This window comes from Salmo salar, chromosome ssa19 (assembly GCF_905237065.1).
Source record: "Salmo salar chromosome ssa19, Ssal_v3.1, whole genome shotgun sequence".
In the NCBI taxonomy this organism is placed as follows: domain Eukaryota; kingdom Metazoa; phylum Chordata; class Actinopteri; order Salmoniformes; family Salmonidae; genus Salmo; species Salmo salar.
This window is the reverse complement of record NC_059460.1, coordinates 10,831,715-10,841,472: the sequence shown is the minus strand read 5'-3', so window position 1 is coordinate 10,841,472 and position 9,758 is coordinate 10,831,715.

Genomic DNA, 9,758 nt, shown 5'->3' with positions numbered 1-9,758 from the left:
CTCAAGACATCAGTCAGGAAGTTAAAGCTTGGTCGCAAATGGGTCTTCCAAATGGACAATGACCCCAAGCATACTTCCAAAGTTGTGACAAAATGGCTTAAGGACAACAAAGTCGAGGTATTGGAGTGGCCATCACAAAGCCCTGACCTCAATCCCATAAGAATGTGTGGGCAGAACTGAAAAAGTGTGTGCGAGCCAGAACGCCTACAAACCTGACTCAGTTACACCAGCTCTGTCAGGAGGAATGGGCCAAAATTCACCCAACTTATTGTGGGGAGCTTGTGGAAGGTTTCCGAAAGGTTTGACCCAAGTTAAACAATTTAAAGGCAATGCTATCAAATACTAATTGAGTGTATGTAAACTTCTGACCCACTGGGAATGTGATGAAAGAAATAAAAGCTGAAATAAGTCATTCTCTCTAATATTATTCTGACATTTCACATTCTTAAAATAAAGTGGTGATCCTAACTGACCTAAGACAGGGAATTTTTACCAGGATTAAATGTCAGGAAATGTGAAAATCTGAGTTTAAATGTATTTGGCTAAGGTGTATGTAAACTTCCGACTTCAACTGTATACTCATCGCCCTCATAATGATTGTACTCATGAGGAAACATAATACTCTGGCTGTTCTTAGAAGTTTCACACACATGGTTCCTAAATGACGGTGATCCATGGCAGTGAATCTGAAGTAGTAGACTCCTCTCACTGGTGCAGTGAAGATACCTGCATCAGAGGAGAAGCAGGGAGACATCAACATTGTCCATTTCTGATAGACACTGCAGGACTGTTAGTCATTGCATTCATACTCTGTCTATGAATATGAGAGAGAGCAGCCGATCATGACTTTAAAGCTTGAACCTCTCAGTAGAGGTTGTTTACTCCTATCATTGGCGACCCATCATTCAGGACTGGTGGGGCTTGTTTTGCATGTTATTTGGCATTAATACGTTTCACATCAGTTGGCAAACAATGTAAAAAAAAAAAAGAGAGAGTCGTGTTAATAAAGCCGCATACAAACATGATCTTTTTTTTGCTTTCTTGTGTAAGGCAGCTCCAAAATGCAGATGTTTCAGCCTAGCTTAGTGCTTTCTGAGCTTTTTTACGTCACCGCAAAATCTACAGGGAGAATTCGAAAATTCAAGCTCCTTGGGTGCTGCCATAGAGTTACATTTGAAGTGCCCATCCAAGAAGGCTCAAGGTCATTGGCCACAGATAAAATGACGTCAAATCACATTATATCTACTGTAGCTTTGTTTGGACTGATCATGTCAACATCATACTTTCAAAATCTTAGCTAGCAAGCTAGACAAGCACTCATGAATCACGTCGACAATCTACTGGTAAATCCTTTTCAATCCTTGTCATATGAAGAGAAATTATGGATAAAACGTATCGGTGCTCATCGGCCATTGGACATAAACATTACACAACAAGTTGGAAATTGCAAATTCAACAATGAGTGGTTTGGAAGGAATCAGTGGCTAACTGCAAGTGCTGCAAAGTAATCACTAGTCTGCTATTCAGTGGAGTGGGTGTGTGGTCCAAGTCTGGGTTTAAGGGTCTCTTTTCCAAGCTTAAAAGAATAAACTTTCGGGCTCCCTGAGTGGCGCAGCGGTCTAAGGCACTGCATCACAGTGTTCGAGGGGTCACTACAGACCCAGGTTCGAACCTGGGCTGTATCACAACCAGCCATGATCGGGAGTCCCATAGGGCGGTGCACAATTGGCCCAGCATTGTCTGGTTTAGGGGAGGGTTTGGCAGGGGGGGCTTTACTTGGCTCATTGCTCTCTAGCGACTCCTTGTGGCGGTCCGGGTGCCTGCAGGCTGACCGCGGCCGTCAGGTGAACGTTGTTTCCTCCAACACATTGGTACGGCCGTATTAAGAAGCGTGGTTTAGTGGGTCATGTTTTGGAGGACGCATGACTTGACCTTTGTAGAGCTCCAACCTGAAGATCACTGACGTCATGATTCAACCTTGTTTTTTTCAGAGTTCCCAGTTGTCTTTAAAGTACCCTAAATCCAGAGAATACCAGACTTTTATGACAAAGTTTGATGACAAAATTTGGCCACAAGGAGCGCCGCACCACCTTCCTGTTCAAGTGAGCACAGCACAACAAGGTATGTCCAAAAATGTATTGTATGCTGCTGCATAACTTATGTAATATGCCAGGAAGATATGTATACCATGGCTAAGAAAGTAATACTAAGTGTATGTTGTGTAGTAAGCTGTTAGTAGCCCATGTGCCTCACCCTAATAATTTGGTCCCTTTCCCCCTCATAACTTACTGTCTACTGTTCTGACTTGGTGGTGCACATGTAGCCTATAGCCTGTTTTAGAGAAATGTAATCATCAAATATTGTAAGACCTTTCATTGTCTGTTTATATGCCCCCTTTATTTATCCTACGGTTCTGACTTGGTGTACATGGAGAATACTGTTCTGAATTCTGTCACTGTACATTTCAAAAGTGCTAAACAAATAGTTATATTGACTACATCCGTACTAGCTCGAAATTACGAATTGCCTCTTATCCGCTCTTCATCTCCTTATGCCATAGTTTGTTCATCTCAATTGTCAGTAGGAAACCACATTTGTTTATGCAAGTCAGCCATATTAAAGGCAGTAAATGAGGCTGAATGAACTGTTTCACTGCCAGACAAGGCTCTGCTGATAGCCATCTGTAACAGTGGTAAGGATTCACTCCATGATGCTGAAAAGAAAGCTCTGCTGTTGGGACAGCTTTATGTAGGCCCTAACAGTTTGTGGGCACCGTTTGTCACCGTTATAGTGCAATTCATGCATTGTTTAGGGTTGTGTTTTGTAATAGCTTTGCTGGCATGCATAATGTTTGTTATTGTTGAGTTTGCCCCACGAAGATTTACATGCTAAAATCGCGACTGACTCCTATACAGAGAGGTCACAAGTCATTGTTCTTGTTTTCTGTGTGTATACCTATACTTGTTCTTTACAATCTGATGGCACAACTAATACTTTTTGAAGTAGTAGTAGTATGCACTACTATACCAGTAACTGAGTTGTAGGCTGTGCCGATGTTAATGATGACTCTACTGTAGATGAGCGGGATTTCAGTACTGAAGGGTCCCAACAGTCCATCACCTAAATCAACAGAGACGGCCAGCTTTGGTCTGTCTGTAAACACAGGAGAGTGAAAAAAATACATTTACATTATAATTTACTTAAGTGTAATCAAAGTTAAATATAAATTATGTTTTTTTCTGGTTGTCTTTTATGCATTTTATCCAAATCCTAAAGCAAACTATAACTTTAAAATCCAAATGTGAATGAATAAACATGAGGAAAGGGTTGTCTGCATCTGTTACCTGCGTTCTGTCTCTTCAGCTCGTCCACCTCCCTCTCACTGGTACTCTGGCATCCAAGGCTGTGGTTTAACAGAAAACATATGCAAAAGCGAACTTGAATTTAGTTATCCTGACCATTTTTAAGGTGATGGTTTCATTATGTTAAAGTCCTCCTAGTACTTGTGTAACCGATGTGAAATGGCTAGTTAGTTAGTGGTGGTGCGCGCTAATAGCGTTTCAATCAGTGACGTCACTCGCTCTGAGACCTGAAGTGGTTGTTCCCCTTGCGTTGCAAGAGCTGCGGCTTTTGTGGCGCGATGGGTAACGATGCTTCGTGGGTGTCAGTTGTTGATGTGTGCAAGGGTCCCTGGTTCGAGCCCAGGTTGGGGCGAAGAGAGGGACGGAACCTACACTGTTACACTTGTGTTTTCACTCTCACTGGCTGTCACTGGCCACCAGGGCTGACATAACATGAAAGAAAATATGATTACTGAACAAAGTTAAACCATAATATCAAACAATACTCAAATACAGTAAATGTATCATTTCTAACTGATGACATCTCTGTGACATTTACCTGCATTCTGTTTCTCCAGCTCCTCCACCTTGTTCTTCTGGAGCCGCAGTTCAGTCTTGGCGACACTCTGCTCCTCTCTGAGAGCCGTCGCCTCATTTTCACTGGCTGTCACTCTGGCCCACATGGCTCGCAGTTCAGCTGCTTGTGCTGAAATTATGTCATTTTGACAATCAGTTCTCAAAAATGGTTAATCTTTCACTGATATGACCTCATAATGCCCTATAAATCAGCTAATTACCTGCATTCTCCCCCTCACTGTCCCTGTCTGGCCTCCATGTTCCTCAGCTCCACTCATTTTGAGCGGCAAGGCTGGTAGACTGTGTTTAACCCTGTTAAGTGATGTCTTTCTCTCTGACCCCTCCACTCTCTCCCTGACTCCATGCCCAAGACAGACAGAACAGCAATACCAGCAGAGAACAGCACCCCTAATTCTGAAATGGCACCTCTTCAGAAATGATGTAGTCTATGAGGCTCTGTCCCCTTGTTTATGTACACTCACAACGTAGTGAGCCGCTGCATGACAATTTAACATGTTTCTGACTCGCTGATTGGACAGAAACCCTTGCCAAAGATGATGTTATAGCATGTCTCTTGTATCTGATGTTTTTTAAGACTGTGGGAGAAATGAACCTGTGCTTTGTCCCAAAGTAACCCCCTATGTGTACACAATGCACCTCTAGCCTACACCTATGTCTGGAGAGAATACTCAGAGCCAGTCTGAATACAGAACAAGATTATCCTCTAGTGGTTTGGAACTGCGGGTTCTGAGCACATGACATAAGAAATGATGAAGCCTCTCATTGATGATGTTGATCACAGCCTCAATAATAACCAACACTGCACTATGTACAAAACAATGTTTCACTGTCCCAGGTCACCTCATCTATTCACTACTTTGTTTTACAGTTGTTAATGTTGCGACAGTTCGTTTCTGGTAACAGAACAAAATAGTCAGCACATAGTAACTTCTGATTTAGCTGTACTTTAATTAATGCAAACACGTGCGTGGTATATGTGTGGTTCGTATATATACGGTCTCGCTGTTTTGCCTCGCAGGGTAAAACAGAGAAGAGAGCGACACATCCTATTGTTCTCGCTTTTATACTCTGACAGAGATAGTTCCTGCTCAATACTGGCCTGTCAGAGGGAGGAGGAGCGTGGTTTAAACTTGCTCCTCCTATCGTTGGCGTGCAGGCTGGTCTCAGCCTATTGACGCACTTCCTGTCGCCGGTTGTAGTTCTTCTTGTCTTCAACAGTTGATTTATCCGTAGTTCATATACTTAATATTGTAGCATAGCGTCCCCAGTATATTATATAAGTTATGCATACAAATAGCCAGTTCAACCCTAACACAGTATAGAATAGTAAGAAGTCATAGGTACAAGGAGAGACATAAAGCCTTTATCTGTTTATTCATGCTAATGAGAAGAACAGTTATGTGTGGTAATTAGAAGCCCTCATCTAACTTCACTTGAGATAGAAACATTTCCCCGTCACACAAGAGTGAGCAGGAAACCACTGAAGGTGTTGGAGTTATTACTATCATCCCCCTCCTACAGCTCTAGAGAATGCATTTGAAATATGCACATTCTAGCCATGTGAATCGATATTGATATTCTCATTAAACATAACTCTGAGGTCATTGTGATATAGCTTTACACCCATGTTATGTCCAAGATATTCTATAGTAGTGAATGTGAGGTAGTAGACTCCTCTCACTGGTGCTGTGAAGATACCTGCATCAGAGAAGCAAGGGGGCCAGCACTGCCCACTTCTCTATGTTACAGTAAACTGTTCAGTGTGTGTTGATTAGTGTTGCCTGGTGCTGTGAAGATGACATTTAATATTTAATAGCCTTTGGGTTGTAGGCCCTGCCAGTGTTGGTGATGACTCTACTGTAGACCAGTGTTGGTGATGACTCTACTGTAGACCAGTGTTGGTGATGACTCTACTGTAGACCAGTGTTGGTGATGACTCTACTGTAGACCAGTGTTGGTGATGACTCTACTGTAGACCAGTGTTGGTGATGACTCTACTGTAGACCAGTGTGGTGTCAGTATTGAAAGGTCCTACAGTTTCTGAATCAGTCAAACCTGCAGAGGTCACATTTGGCCTGTCTGTGAACACAGGGCAGTCAGCTGGCTGATTAATCAACGGATTTCTTTTTGAAGAGAAGATAGGCTACTGCACATAGAAAATATATGCAGGGCTCATAAAACAAATTTGTTTTCGTGGAAACAAAGATGGAGACAAAATTACTGTTGATCTTCCTAAACAAATAGAACATTTTATTTTGTAATACATTCACATTTAATGAGTTACCTTGTTCAGTTTCAGGTCATTACTTGCCTTCTCACTCTGACTGATTCCGTCTGGTCCTCATAGCTGACAGTTCAGCTGTTTACCCTGAAATAATGGGAAGATGTACATTTCTTCTTTATGTCAAGGGTGGTGGTGGTCTGTCCGGTCGTCTGTTTGTCAGTCATCTCTGTAGCTTCAGTCATTTGGCTCTCGATCTGAACCTCTCTCACCCTGCTCTCCCTCCCTTCCCTGACCCTGTTGAGTGATGTCATCCTGTCTGACCCCTCCACTCTCTCCCTGAGCCCATGCCCCAGACAGACAGACCAGCAACACCAGCAGAGCTAAAGCACCCCTGATTCTGAAATGGCACCTCTTCAGAAATTACATAGTCTATGAGGCTCTGTCCCCTTATTTATATACACAGACTGTACAAAACATTAGAAACACCTTCCTAATACTGAGTTGTACCCCCTTTTGCTCTCAGAACAGCCTCAGTTCATCAGAGCATGGACTCTACAAGGTGTCGAAAGAGTTCCACAGGGATGCTGGCCCATGTTGACTCCAATGCTTCCCACAGTAGTGTCAAGTTGGCTGGATGTCCTTTGGGTGGTGTTCCATTCTTGATACACACAGGAAACTGTTGAGCGTGAAAAACCCAGCAGCGTTGCAATTCTTGTCACACTCAAACCGGTGTGCCTGGCACCTACTACCATACTCCATTCAAATGCAATTAAATATTTTGTCTTGCCCATTCACCCTCTGAATGGTACACAATACATGTCTAAATTGTCTTAAGGCTTGAAATTCCTTCTTTAACCTGTCTCCTCCCCTTCATCTACACTGATTGAAGTGGATTTAACAAGTGACATCAGCAAGGGATCATAGCTTTCACCTGGATTCACCTGGTCAGTCTATGTCATGGAAAGAGCAGGTGTTCCTAATGTTTTGTATACTCAGTGCTGCTTCATAAGAATTGTGCAAATGTTTCTGAAAAAATTGCCAAAGAAGATGTAATTGCAGGTCTCTTATATCTGATGTTCTTTAAGACCGTGGGAGAAGTGAACCTGTTCTTTGGTTGAAGGCCTCTCCCCTCCTGCTCTGGTCTGTGTTGTTGTTTGGTGAAAGTGACAGCCTTCATTGGTTAGTCAGCCAAAGTAAAGCAGGAACACATTGAAACATACACCCACTGACATACATGGTAATATAGCAAGGTAATATAGCATGTATTTCCTTTAGAGGAGATATGTATGTGCAAATAAATATGGTTATCTGTATGTAAGTGTGTGCAGAGCAAAGAGTAGGAATTAAATTATACATCCTTTATAAGGAGGTTGTTAAAGGTTACGAGAAGAACAGTTGGGTGTCTAGGAAGCCCTAACCTCCTGACTCTACACCTAACCTCTGGACTTCACCTAACCTACTGACTCTTCACCTAACCTCCTGAGCTCAATACAGCATTCTCCATCACACAGGGAAGAGTAGAAAACCAATGAAGGTGGTGTAGTTATTTATGTCACCTTAGAGCCCACACCCTGAATAGAGATGACATCCCCCTCCTCCAGCTCTAGAGACAATAAACTGGACAAGGACTCATGTTTTCCATTGTCAGGATGTTCATATATTACCATGACCCTCTGATAACTGTGGAAAAGGACTGCACCTGTATTATAGCTGTGCCAATCCACTGTATTTTATCTGTGGTAGTAGACTCCTCTCACTGGTGCTGTGAAAATACCTGCATCAGAGGAGAAGCAGGGAGAGATCAACATTGTCACTGCAACTTATTGGAGATATTGGACTGAATGTCTGTCTATACAGTGCCTTCGGAAAGTATTCAGACCCCTTGACTTTTTTTGTTACGTTACTGTCTTATTCTAAAATTGATTAAATTGTTTTTTATCCCTCATCAATCTACAAACAAAACCCCATAATGACAAATCCAAAACAGGGTTTTAGACAATTTTGCTAATTTATAAATAATTACATTAGTATTTAGACCCTTTACTCAGTACTTTGTTGAAGCACCTTTGGCAGCGATTGCACCATCGAGTCTACTTGGGTATGACGCAACAAGCTTGACACACCTGTATTTGAGGAGTTTGTCCCATTCTTCTCTGCAGATCCTCTCAAGCTCTGTCAGGTTGGATGGGGAGCGTTGCTGCACAGATATTTTCATGTCTCTCCAGAGATATTCGATTGGGTTCAAGTCCGGGCTCTGGCTGGGCCACTCAAGGACATTCATAGACTTGTCCCAAAGCCACTGCTGCGTTGTCTTGGCTGTGTGCTTAGAGTTGTTGTCCTGTTGGAAGGTGAACCTTCACCCAGTCTGAAGTCCTGAGCGCTCTGGAGCAGGTTTTCATCAAGGATCTCTCTATACTTCGCTACGTTCATCTTTGCAATCCTGACTAGTCTCCCAGTCCCTGCCGCTAAAAAACATCCCTACAGCATGATGTTCCCACCACCATGCTTCACCGTAGGGATGGTGCCAGGTTTCCTCCAGACATGACGCTTGCCATTCAGGCCAAAGAGTTCAATCTTGGTTTCATCAGACCAAAGAATCTTGTTTCTCACCGAGGAGTGGCTTCCATCTGGCCATTCTACCATAAAGGCCTGATTGGTGGAGTGCTGCAGAGATAGTTGTCCTTCTGCAAGGTTCTCCCATTTCCACAGAGGAACTCTAGAGCTCTGTCATATTGACCATCGGGTTCTTGGTCACCTCCCTGACCAAGGCCCTTAGCCCCCGATTCCTCAGTTTGGCCGGGCGGCCAGGTCTAGGAAGAGTCTTGGTGGTTCCAAACTTCTTCCATTTAAGAATAATGGAGAGCACTGTGTTTTTGGGGACTTCAATGCTGCAGACATGTTTTGGTACCCTTCCCCAGATCTGTGCCTTGACACAATCCTGTCTCGGAGCTCTACGGACAATTCCTTCAACCTCATGGCTTGGTTTTTGCTCAGACATGCACTGTCAACTGTGGGACCTAATATAGACAGGTGTGTGCCTTTCCAAATCATGTCCAATCAATTTAATTTACCACATGTGGATTCACATCAAGTTGTAGAAACATCTCAAGGATGATCAATGGAAACAGGATGCACCTGAGCTCAATTTAGAGTCTCATATTAATGGGTCTGAATACTTATGTAAATAAAATTGTAAAAATGTCAAATTTGCAAAAACTTTGAAAAACATGTTTTCGCTTGGTCATTATGAGGTACTGTGTGTAGATTTCTGAGGATTTTGTTTTATTTAATCAATTTTAGAATAAGGCTGTAACGTAACAAAATGTGGAAAAAGTCAAGGGGTCTGAATACCTTTTGAAGGCACATGTTTAGGATGATTTGCATTTTATATTTAGAAAGATGCATTTGTAGCAAGATAAATACAGTGAGGGAAAAAAGTATTTGATCCCCTGCTGATTTTGTACGTTTGCCCACTGACAAAGAAATGATCAGTCTATAATTTTAATGGTAGGTTTATTTGAACAGTGAGAGACAGAATAACAACAAAAAATCCAGAAAAACGCATGTCAAAAATGTTATAAATTGATTTGCATTTT